Source organism: Aythya ferina (genome assembly GCF_964211825.1).
Source record: "Aythya ferina genome assembly, contig: HAP1_SCAFFOLD_239, whole genome shotgun sequence".
NCBI classification, from domain to species: domain Eukaryota; kingdom Metazoa; phylum Chordata; class Aves; order Anseriformes; family Anatidae; genus Aythya; species Aythya ferina.
Genome location: NW_028181298.1, coordinates 49,843 through 62,313, shown reverse-complemented (window position 1 = coordinate 62,313; position 12,471 = coordinate 49,843). Strand labels below are relative to the sequence as shown.

Below are 12,471 nucleotides of genomic sequence, written 5' to 3'. Positions count from 1 at the left end.
ACAGCACTGAAGCACCGGTAGGCTAAACATTCCGAACCTGGCAACAAGGCTGACCCAAGCAACAGCACGGAACCCTTCTGCACCTTCAGCGTGGACATCAGCGTAAGGAAACACAGACCTCCTCGATCCAAATTTTAAGCGAGAAACGCAAAAGGTCACCCAACCGGCTTGTTTTCAGCAAGCTAAAGGAGAAATTAAGGCGACAACCGGGTGCATCCAGAGTTAGTCAGATCCTGAAGGCAGTTCCTTGGGGGAACGGAGGAGCAACGCGCCAGATGAGGGCTGCCTTACAGCGCACCCCTTAGAGGCACTGCTACGGAAGGAAGGCAGAAGGTTGGAACTCGAAAGAACTCGCAAGGTGCCCGTTAAGGGGGAAATCTTTCATTTTTTTCTCAGCAGAACCTCCCCTCTGCCCCCCACCCCCCCCATGAAGGCAGCCCGGGGACTCTTTGCTTCCTTAGGGAGAGGGCAGGGACGGGGCAGGGTGGTGGGACAGATGGCCAGAGGGTCAGATGGACGGACAGACAGACAGCCGGACAGAGGGCCCAGCAAGGCCTGACGAAGGGCTCAGGAGCGGGAGGGAAGGGCAGGGCGAGGGGAAGGGCGGCCCCGGGCCTGACAGGAGACCTTGGGCATAACCCCGGGCAGCAGCTCCGCGTCTCACAGGGCCCAGAAGGGGCTGATACAGGGGGAGGGAACACCCCAGCCCCCAGCCCTGCCTCCAGGCCCTGCGGCCTTCACCTCCCCCCCTCCCCTAAGGGCACCCCGACCCACAGGGCCTGCGACACGGCCTGCTCCCCCTCAGGGCAGCAGAGGGGAGCCCGGCCGGGCAGGAGGCCTTTCCCCTGCCCCCCGCTGGTCTATGAAGGGCTCTAGTTACCGGCGAGCAGGGATTTTTACTGATCCTGGCCGGACAACAAAGACTACTTATTAGAGAAGTACAATTCTTTTTTTCCTTGTGATAACTTTTCTTGACCAAAAAACACGATTGTGAATGAGGGAAATGAAAGATGTAACATGGGGACGTGCGGATACTCACGATGATGCAGCCTTCTATCCGCATGTTCGCTGCGCTGCTGGGATAGCAGCTGCGGGAGCCTGGCAGCAGAGGGCAGTGAAGCCAAGCAGCTGGGATCCGTCTCTGGGGAAGGGGGCACTGAGAAAGCGCTTGCAAACGGGGCACAAGCCCTCAGCCTCTGGAGGCGGCGCCTGTCAGGCGTGAAGGAACGGGATCCCTTCACGGAAGATGCTGTGGGCTTGCTGAGGCTCGAAGAACAGACGGTGCTGGCTGCTACCAGCGTGCTGCAGCAGCGGCAAGACAGAGCCGTGGTGGTTTTCCTCAGCTGGGCAGCTGAGCTCCAGCACAAGCGCTCTCTCCCTGCCCCTCCTCCAACGCCAAGGGGAGAAAAGAGGCTGGCAAGGGCTCAAGGGCTGCCAGAAGGACAGGGAGATCACTCCACAAGGAGCGTCACGGGCAAAGCAGGCTCAGCACAGCCTGTTCCAGTCCAGCCCGGGGCCTGCTGCTGCGGGGGCTCTCCACAGGCCGCGGCCTCCTCCAGGCCACAGCCACCTGCTCCACTGGGGGCTCCTCCACCCGCAGGGGGGCTGCAGCGTGGAGATCTGCTCCACGGGGGACCCATGGGCTGCAGGGGGACAGCCTGCTCCACCAGGGGCCTCTCCCTGCACAGGCCGCAGGGGAACTGCTGCTGTGAGCCTGGAGCACCTCCTGCCTCCTGCTGCACGGACCTTGGGGGCTGCACAGAGCTTTCTCACTCCTCCCTGAGCCAGACGCTGCTGGGCAGCAGCTTTTGTTCCCTTTCTTAGATGCAAGATCTTCTTAAATTCAGTCCAGCCAAGTAGGAAAAGTAAATGTGGACAGCTGTATCTTGGCAAAGAAGATAGTAGGGAGCAAGGAGGTTCAGCAGTCAAGATGGAAGGTGATGCCATGAGGCTTACAGGCTAGTAATGTTCTAGTGAAACCCAGCCTTCCTAAAGAAACCTGCCTGACTACTTGATGTGAATAACAGACTCTGTTCAGCTCTTTCCTAACATAGAAACGGTGCTGACTGCTTCTTCAGAGTAACAGAAGTTCGTGATACTACTGAAATAGTTGTGGTTCAGATGTAGATCTGATTTCTCCTAAGCACACTGAATTCACAACTGTTGATCCTCCAGAGGAGGCTTTGCAATTGAACACCTGGAGAATAGGTAAATTTCCCGCTGTTGTTCTCCTCTCCTCTTGTTTTGTTTTGTTTTGTTTTGTTCCTAGTAGCATAGGCTTAAGACTCTGAAGAAACAAGCTGCTTTTTTTCATTTCCAGCACTGGCTGTTTCTCCTGAGCCCCGCCTTCTATTTTTGCAGTCATAGGATATGTGGATGTAAATTCGTGGAGAGAGGTAGAAAACTCTTTCAACTGGTGTTTTTTCGGCTATGTGGGGAGAAGAAATAGAGTGGCTTTGAATATTCTGGCTCTTATTCAGAGCAGCATGTGGAGGGAGACAGATGCGTTTGCTTTTTTAGTGCAATGGCTTCAGAAGCAAGAGGGGAAAAAGCACTTTCTCTGGGAGCTGAAGAAGGTGTCCTAATCACAGGAGAGGTTTCTAAATGGCATATCTTTGCGAGGGTTCCTGTAGTTCAGAGGTTTTTGTTTGTTTGTTCGACGTTGGAAGGTTTTACTCTTAATATTCATGTCCTTCAGCAGAAGTGAGAAATGTGATTTTATTTTGTGCAGTGTCGTGGACCCTCCGAAATCTCCTGGGAATGTTGAATACCTCGCCCAGTACCAATGTGATGACCGTGGAGACAAGGAGAAAGCAAGAAGATCAAAAGAACGTGACCTCATTTCAAAAGAAACCGTTTTGTCCGGCAAAGAGTCTTGTGAGCCTGGTGAGAAATTGCGGCATACTTCCTCTCTCGAGTCTGACACTGAATGTAGCTCTAAAAACCTTTCCTCCTCAGCTGTTACAGAGAGATGCCAAGATACAAAGGACAAGACTAAAACCACTGAGAAAGAGCATTACGAATGCAAGAGGGAACATGCTCCTAGTGAAGAGAAGGAGAGTCAAAAAGCAGGTCCTTCCAGCAAGAGAAGGGTAAAGTTGAATACAAAGAATACAAACTTGAGCTCCTGATTGGCTTCATGCTGAACTCTGTGCTGTTCTTGTCCTAATCTTGGTCTCTCCATAGATAATATGGTTTAAATCCAAATAGAATCGTGCGATGAGGAAGATCTCACTGCAACAAATTCAACATCTAAAATCAAAGTTGACATTTTCCGTGATTTTCTTCCTGAGCAGAAGTGTGCAGTACTCCTTTTATATTAACGTAGAGATTATTTCAAACAGTCTTGAAGTGCTTGATGACTTAACAGTCTGCAGATTGATTATCAAATCAAAAAAACCCCGACTTGGTAGACTATTTTTTTCCCAGTTTTGAATGACCACTAGGAAGAAGGTTATTCCGGCATCAAAAAAGTCATGTGGAATGTAACAAAATTTACTGAACCAGTAAGTAAAAATTATATTTTTCTATTAGTTCCATTGTTGCAACTCTTCAGACGCTTATGGATGGCATAGATAACAGAGGGGAGATCGTGGTAATCGGAGCTACCAACAGACTGGATTCTATAGATCCTGCTTTACGAAGACCAGGACGCTTTGGCAGACACTTCCTCTTCAACTTGCCAAATTAAGAGGTGAGAACTTAAATTCAACGTTAGTGCTACCATGGCAAAGTCCAACTTTATAGGAAAAAAAAAATAATTGACAACTTGAACAAAAGAGTGACACGTGGAGACACTGCGTTGTTCCATGGAGGGCAAATCTAGTACTGGATATATATGGTCAGGATGATACCACCAAGTAGTTAGTTCTATAATCAAACCTTTCATTCCCAAAGTTGTACCTGTTTGCTTAATTATTTAGTCCACTTGGGCGCTTTCATCATGAAGTTGTGTTTTTGGTCTCAATCCTTCACTTATGAGTGAACAGGGGACGTGTTTGCATTTGATTGTGCCCCGGATCAGTGGTAGTAGTTTGAGTCATAATTCTTTTCTTCTTTATAGTAATTGTAGCAATTGGAAGCATTGTGCCAGAAGTGCTTTCTGTGAATTTACTGACTGGAAAGCAAATGTGATGAAGTAATGAGACTGTCCCAATGAAAGCTTGCTAAGTTTTAGAGAAGTTTTTTGGACAGCAAAGAAATGTTTCTGGATAAATTTTTCATTACAGTATTTTCCTCTGGGTCCTTAGGTCTCGTAGTTTGGAAACTTGTTATTGAAGCTATAAATGCCTTTTCTTTCATTGTAGGTTCCTAGAAAAAGTTCAGTATAACAAATAAGAAATATTCAATTTCCTGGTTGAAAATGCAGAGTGTATATTAAATAACTGTAAAATACTTGAAAGTTGAGCAAGTAAGAAAAGTGTATTAATAGATGAGGGGTTTTGAGGGAGGACTGTTTTTTTTTTGTCTGTTTGTTTGCCTTTTGGTTTGTTTGTTTCTTGTTGGTATTTTTAAGGAAAACTTGGGACAAGCTAAAATGCAATGATTTTGCTTCCAGGCTAGAAAAGAAATTTTCAAGATTCATACTTGTGACTGGACCCCTCAGCCACCGGACATGTTGCATGATGAACTAGCTGAGAAATGCATTGGTAAGACTGAAACAGAAACGGATTCTTGCTTGTGACCAAGTTGTAAAGAACCTTAGCTTGTACCAGGCAGTACCCATGCTCTTGTGCCTTGCTGCACAACTAGTCAACGAGGCAGCTGGCACACCTTCATAGCAATCTGAGTGAGATGCTTTCATCTATTTACTCTTTGTTATCGTTCCTCTTGTTGTCTGAGAACATTAAATGGTTCTGGGGCATCTTCCTCAAGAGTATAGTTTTTGATGAGGAGTCTGCTTCAGCTGCATAAGCGCAGGATATCAGGCAGTGAGCAACATGAAACTTCCCTGCAGAGCGGTAGCACTTTGAATTCCCTGTTAAGCTGTTTGGTTTTGGCATTACAAATTCTTTAAATGTTGCATGTTGTAAACCTGGGCCTTGACCGATGTAACGTTTGATTTTTGTTTGTTAGGATACTGTGGTGCAGATATCAAATCTTTATGTACTGAAGCTGCGCTGTGCTCTCTACGCCGATGCTATCCTCAGATTTATGCAAGTAGGGAGAAGTTGCTACTAGACGTTAATTCTATTAAAATAAAAGCAAAGGACTTTTTCATGGCTATGAAGAAGGTTGTTCCAGCTTCAAACCGGATCAAGGCTTCACCCGTATAAGCACTATCACCCATTTTCAAGCCACTTTTTAAAAGATCAGTAGAGAATATTTTACAAGTTGTGCAGAAGATCTTCCCGCATGCACAGCTTGCGCTAAAGAAGGACCGACAGCAAGGTATAACCACAGCATCCACTTCTTTATAATTCTGCTAAAGCAAAAACTTGCGGTTTGTGCAATCAACTTAAACCTTTCAGACATAATGGTGGTAGAATTTTATTATTTCCATGTGCATGTCTTTTTTTTGGGCAAGTCTGGAATACAACGCATAGGTTTTATTGTGGATTTGAAACTGAAATGCCAAACGGAAGCTCTGAATGACTCAATACACAGTAAAGGATGATGCGTTCTCTACTGAAGCATCCTGCTTCTGACGGCAGCTAAGATAATTAGCATTTGTAGAGGTTGACTTGAGGTTTGAAGTATAAGGCACCTATTTTTCTTTAAAAAATCAAAACTCAGATCTTTGGAGGGGAAGCATTTCTAGGTCAATGTTTCTAATTCCTTTCTGAAGAATGTCAGGACCAGGATACAAGTATAACTGGTCTAAGCTAAATATTGTTTTAGCTATCATCATTTTTAACCAGTCTCCTAATTTAAATGTTTGTGGATCGTACTATACACGTGAGATCAATTAGCATTGATATTTACTAGATGAATGGAATTCTGTGGCCATCACATCCTTTATCCCCGTGCTTTCATTGTGGGAACCTCCTCCAGAAAGAAATGGTCTTGTTTGTTTTTGTTTTATTTTAGCTATTTAGCAACTGCAGAAATTGTTCGTAATCTCCTTTATTCTAAGGGGGAGAAAAAAATCACCAAGAGTAGCGTACCTTACACGTACACATCAGTGGGACTTAGTACAGCTTTGTAGGGCCTTGTGCCATCTCCTTAGATCTGTGGTGGGCTGAACTCTAGGAAATAGCTTTCAGTGTGTGCTCTCAAATGAAGAAAGGGTTTTGGCACTGATTTAGAAGCTGTATTAATGGAAGAGAAAGAGACAAAGGCTATTCAGGAAAGTTAACAAACCTCTTTTGCCTTTCAGAGCATTTCAATCCTATTTTACAAGATGATATGTTTGACAGTGATGACGTTGCATCCTTGGTTTCTGGAGATGAATTAAAAGATGGAATGCCTAACGGACCAGAGAAAAAATGCCTCTGTTTCAGCAGGTAAAGAAAGATAGATCCCTGTTACGTTTAAATTCTCAGGTCTGCTGAGTCTTTGTAAACAGTTCCAGCTGTTAAAAGTGCGAGGGGTGGTAGACGAAGGGGCAACATCAAGTTTGTGTGTTGAAGGGGTGCTTGGTATTCACAAGAAGAAAGGGTGGAGGGACTAAAGTTGTAATGAAGTTGCTCTGAATGACCAAATTGAAAAGCCCAGGCTTCTCTTCGTAAGCCAAAGTGATCCGTAGACTACCAGAACACGTTGACTTAATCCATGGCATTCTTTGAAAGACTCAAGACCACATAAATGTGCTGTCTGTCCTTTTAGCTAAAAATACCCCAGCTTTATGGGTTTGTGTTGCCACCTTTTGCCCTTCTGTTTTCCAGGATTGTTAAACCAGTAGTGAATTATGTAGCAGAAAGAAAACCGAGAAAGGGCTTGTTAAAACACCTTGAGAAAAAATTGAATGGTGTCTTTATTTGTTAAGCCACCAAGTTGTGTTAATCTTGTGATATTTTAGTATGGAAGTCATGCAAGCCCACAGTTGGAAAGTTAGATCATGTTGTCACAGCTGGATCAGTTATTTTTCTCAGTTTCTATTGCTGTGCTGTCCAGAAGATTTTCTGTGCTTTAGAGCAAGGCTAAGTCTCTAGCATCTTTGATTTAAGCCAGCAAAGGTACAGCCTGATTGTAGTGGGGAAACAAATGCTCCTCACCAATTTATTTTTAAATAAAAATAAATTTATAATAAAGTAAATAATAAATATATAATAAATAATAAATTTATAATAAAGTAAAGCAAGATTGCAGGGATATTAATTTGCAGTCTTGGTTTAGTAAAGAATAGGAAACACAAGGGAAGAAGGTGAAACAATTGGAATGACTGAATAACTTAACTGGAAATCTTACATGTATTTAATGTACCGCTGCCATTTGGATTATTTGGGGAGGGAAGAGAAAGTCTATAGGAAAATTACTTGGAACATCTGTGTGTCTATTCAGCACCTCATTTATAAACTTGTTTTCTTAACTCCTGTTCTAGGAGTGCTTTCTGTGAACCAACATCATGCCAGCCCCGTCTGCTAATAGTAGGAAAAGAAGGGTACAGCCAGGTTTCTTACGTGGCACCCGCGGTGTTGCATGCTTTGGAGAAGTTTCCCGTTCACACCCTGGACCTTTCTGTTCTGCTTACAAACGTTGCATCGCCAGAAGAAATCTGCGGACAGGTACCTTTTTTCTTTTTCTTCTCATCGGATTCACTGACTGTATGTAAAGGATCAATGGAGTTGCAAGTAAGGTGAACAAAATTCATTGGTAATGGAGGTGGCCTTGTTTTAATGTGCTGGGATGTTTGCTTCTGTCTGAAAATCCCCTTTTGTTTTAGACAGCACCACAAACAATCTGGATGTTGTACATGTCGACATTTTCCATACCCAGTTTTACAGTGAGGCTGTTGCTAGCAGCTCAGGAAGCTGGGCGGTGTTGCTAATGAACATCTCTTTGTGGAAAGAAATGCTGCTCATGTCACTGGGATCCAGAAAGTAGTTCTCATTGCCTCCTAAGACTGTGTGCTCCCAGTAGATGGCTCTGTATCAGACTGCGTGTCGGCTACTTTTTGTAGCCTTCTTCTAAATTATATTAGTAAGGCAACCAAGGTTTGGGGCTTCTGTTTATTTTGTTTTCGCACGGACGTACACAACTTGTGCTGTTGCAGTATGTGCAATAAAAGCATTAACATTCAGAAAACACTTCATTTGCACGGTGATGTGGTTTTAACTAGAAAAAATGAACAGATTTGGTGTTTTTACTTTTAGGCAGGAAATCCATTTTCTTGTTTGGCATCACTACCTTAAAATATTTTTACTTTTCGTGGAAACATTTGAGAGCCATACAAGTAAGGACAGACATGTTACACGACTGAATACTGATGTGTCCCTTAAGAGGGACATTTCCTTTCTTTGTTATGCGATGATTGTGGCTGTGGCCATATAGCTACGGTGTCTAGCCACTGCCTGAATATATCCTTCCCATCTTCTGACTAGAGTTCTCCGAGTACTGATAATCTGAAAGGGTGCACAGAGAAATTCCTTATGTGAAAGGATGCTTGCCACTCTGTTCACGCAGTTTCATTTCATGGGGCAGTCAGATGGCTATGTAGCTATGTATTAAGAGGTTCTTGTACGTGTTTTAGTTTTCTTACGCAAGCTTTCCTTTTCACTAGCTGATCCGAAATGCTCAGAAGACAGCACCAAGCACAATTTATGTCCCAGATATCCATTTATGGTGGGACAACGCTGGACCTGCCTTGAAACTTACTTTTCTAACTCTACTACGTAACATTCCAGCATTTTCGCCAGTTTTGCTGCTTGCTACGTCTGATGTACGTCACTCAGATCTCCCAGAAGAGGTATTTGTCAATACTTTTCTTACTATTTCTTCAGTGTCTTGTAATTTATATATGCTTTCAGCATCAAAATGCTGTGCTTTCTTAAATGCATGCTGTTATTACTCAGGCACCCTAACAAATCACTTAAAATTTGCTTAGAGAAAAAGAATACTGTGAAAGCATCTGCTTCAGGTTTTTTCTGAGTCAAGCAAGTGACTTTCACCCCCTTCTCACACATGCAAATAATAAATTAATACAATAATTCTGGTGGCTACAAAGTGGTTCAGTCAAGAATATGAAGTGCTTGAAATGACAAGAGGATGTTCTTACTGAAGAGATTTCTTCTGACAGTCTGCCATTCCATGCTATGTTGGGTAAACTGCTAATAATGCGATTTAGTAGAGAATTGAAACACTTTGATTAAAAAAAATAAATAAATAAATCAGTTTCTTTCTTCATATAGGCCAAAGCTTTCCAAGCTGGAAAGCTGAGTTCCAATTTCTGCTAAAGTAACTTTGGAATCGAATTCTAGTTGTATTCCTAAATAAACTGTAGTAAAAGTACGTGCAGAACTTCATTGACTTCTGAGAGTTTACATTAAGGGAAGGTGCCCAAAACAGGACCACGCTGTTGTCATTCTGATGATTTGGTCTCAGTCATTGGGGGAAGAGAACGGGTCTTACCTAGACGTGTTTATTATCAACTGCTTTGAAAGTGCTTGAGGTCCCACAGAAGTTTTTGTACAGGCTGTAAATTCCTTCTAAAATAAGTAGTGAAATTCCTTACCTACCTTTTAATACTAGAACTTGAAAATGGAGGAAGACGTAGAGGTACTAGCTACTTCAGACACCTTTTGGGAGAGAAATAAAAACTCAGCAAAAAGCCCTCACTTGTCTGCTGAAGCCTTTCTCTTCCCTCGATAGCCATAAAGGTTCTAAGTAAAGGCTGCAGCAAGGCAAGTAAATACAAAGGAGGCGCTGTTGGATGTGGTGAAAGCCATTACTTTATCAGTGTAGCGTACAATCCCTTCAGCGAGCATTAATTCTGTAGGTGATTCTTAAAGGTGATATTTGAATTTGCTGTGCCAGCCTTTGAAAATGTAGCCTTTTAAGGCCAGGAAGATAACTTTTTTCAGTTTGTGTTCTTCAGGTTATTCTTAATTTGAAAAGGTACTCGTCTTTTTGGAATAGAAGATGAGTTTTTTGTGGCCTTAAATCTGAAATGTCTCTCGTCCTTCTGCTTTAGATCCAAAAATTATTTAATAAGGAATTTGGAGAAGTGTGCAATATTGAGTTGCCTGGTAGGGCAGAGAGAGCATCTTTTTTTGAGGACCTAATTCTAAATGAAGTGGCTAAGCCTCCTGTAAAGAAAAGAGGTGAGGAGGATATGAGAAGTACATCTAAAACTTTCCTATCGAAGTTACTAGCTCGTTGGGCTTTGCTTTGGTGGTCATTTTCTGTCAGTAATTTGTCATATGCTTGTATTTGAGTACTGTAAATTGGCTAATTTTTCCTGATTAATTGAAGTTGATTGGACATTGGAAGTCGTGCCTGTAGCACCACCAGCTGAGCCTCAGAAGCCACAAGAATGATCCCCACAAAAGTAGGGATGTTGGAGGAGGAAGAGGAGGATACCTTGCGTGACCTTAGAATTTTCTTGAGGGACGTTACTCACAGACTTGCCACTGACAGACGTTTCAGGGAATTTGCAAAGCCCGTTGACCCACAGAAGGTAAAGTAGTGCTGATCTGTGTGTGTCTGTAACTTCTCAGTGTTCGTATTTCTCAGCGTTTTGGGTGAGGTTCAACTTTGTTTTTAGGGCTGCACTGTAAGGATTTTGCAAGAAGCAGAGGCAGTGCTTTTACTTCTGCTGACTCTCAAATGTCTCTTATGGGATTATTCGCTGAAAGCCCTGGTTTCATTCTAAAAAGCCAGTCCAAATGCCAACACAGTTTGCTCGTGAAAAGGCTTTGATATGTAGGCGTGTCACAGCACTGAAAAGCACAGAGATCTTTCCTTATAATTACAAACAGTATTTACAGGACTACTTTAATGAAGTCTGAAGCCCTTTATTGGACTGTCAGTTCCTGTGGGAACAGGAATAAGAGCAGCAGTTTGTAAAAATAAGTTTTGAGATCCTGTTCTCTGTTTCATCTGGAACTCCTCAATAGGAATCAACCATAAGTGCAGTGTGTTTTCTTTTTCCTCCAATTGGCTGCTTAGATGCCTTTTTCTCCTTAATTTATGAGATAAGCCTAAACTAGGGGCGTATATTTCAAAGACAGATGTAACTTGAATATACCTGCGGATCAGCAAAGTCCTCTTCTTGTGGGCATTCACTGGCTTTTCTTCCCCTTTTCTCCTAGGTTCTTGAGCTGTGAAAAATCTAGACAGATACATATGTCCTCATCTGAACTGGTCATTAGTCTCCTCTTCTGGTCTGAGGGAAGAAATGAGCACCTCAGGGCCCAGTTATCTCATTCTAAAGTAGATGCCTGCAATAGGTGCTTCACAGGTGCAATTCATGCACCTTTTCCTCAATGTCGACAACGAAGAGAATGCCGGATGGCTTGCTCAGCTTTCACTGTTGTGATTTTCTGAAGCAAAGTGAAATGAATCTCCCACCCTCAGTGTTTCTTCTCTACCATGCATGTGCTTCTGACCTCCCTACTTCTTGTTGTCCTCTCCTAGCCGCTCTAATGAAAAATGAAAGAGCCCTTCCATTTTTGAGAAGCAAACTGGTTAATTTCAGCAACTTCTGATGCATCGCAAATGTTCAGGGTTTTTAGGAAGTCGTTTATTTAAAGTTTTCAGAATAATTTTGGTAGACAGTGTGCAAGGTTATGAAAACCTCTGAATGCTTGTATTTGATCTGCAGGTACCTGACTATGCCACAAGGATTAAAGAGCCGATGGATCTTTCAACAGTTCTGACTCAAATTGACTCGTGCCAGTACCTCGCTGCAGGAGACTAGCTGAAGGACATCGATCTAATCTGTAACAATGCCTTAGAGTACTACCCGGATCAAAGATCTACAGGTGAGGATGTGCTTTTTAGCCCTAGTTTAAAAAATCTGTCAAATGTATAGATGGAGAAATGCTGTGTGCGGACAATAGACTTCGGATGGATTAGATGATTTTGGACGTCCAGACTGTAAATATTTTATCATTTTGCTACTTGGGCATGGAATTGTGATATAAGTGTTCCCAAGGAACTAGTGCTTTTGTTTTAATTAACTTCGATGTTGTTATGCTGAAAATATTCACTGAGAGAACCTTTCGGAACCAACCTATGAAGAAAGCAATTTTTTTCTGTGATCAAAACAGTTTCATTGGTTGGTAGACAACATTCAGTTAAAGTCTGTAAAATTTCAGATCGTCACAGCGCCTATGTTTTGCAAGACACTGCATATTCAATGGTGAGGAACGAAACGGATACAGAGTTTGGACGACTTTGTGAACAAATTAAAGAATCTCATGAGAAAAGAGGTACGTGGTTTAACGCTAAGGATTTGAAGACTTGTCTCTGCATTTGTAACTGAAAATGCACGACGAAGATCTTTGGTATCTATTCTTTCTTGCAAGGTCGCACCTCTGCAGCGTGTGCTCCATGCGACAGCTCCAAGTCACCACAGCAGAACCCTGC

The 12,471-nt window shown here is 43.0% G+C and overlaps 1 long non-coding RNA gene across 1 annotated transcript; it reads left to right on the top strand.

Moving 5' to 3' along the window:
• The first annotated feature begins 8,684 nt into the window (after window positions 1-8,684).
• On the top strand, window positions 8,685-11,843 carry LOC311429019. The gene is made up of 3 exons (XR_014688013.1): window positions 8,685-8,848; window positions 10,354-10,558; window positions 11,705-11,843. It is a non-coding gene; the product is annotated as an uncharacterized lncRNA (long non-coding RNA).
• The last annotated feature ends 628 nt before the right edge of the window (window positions 11,844-12,471 follow it).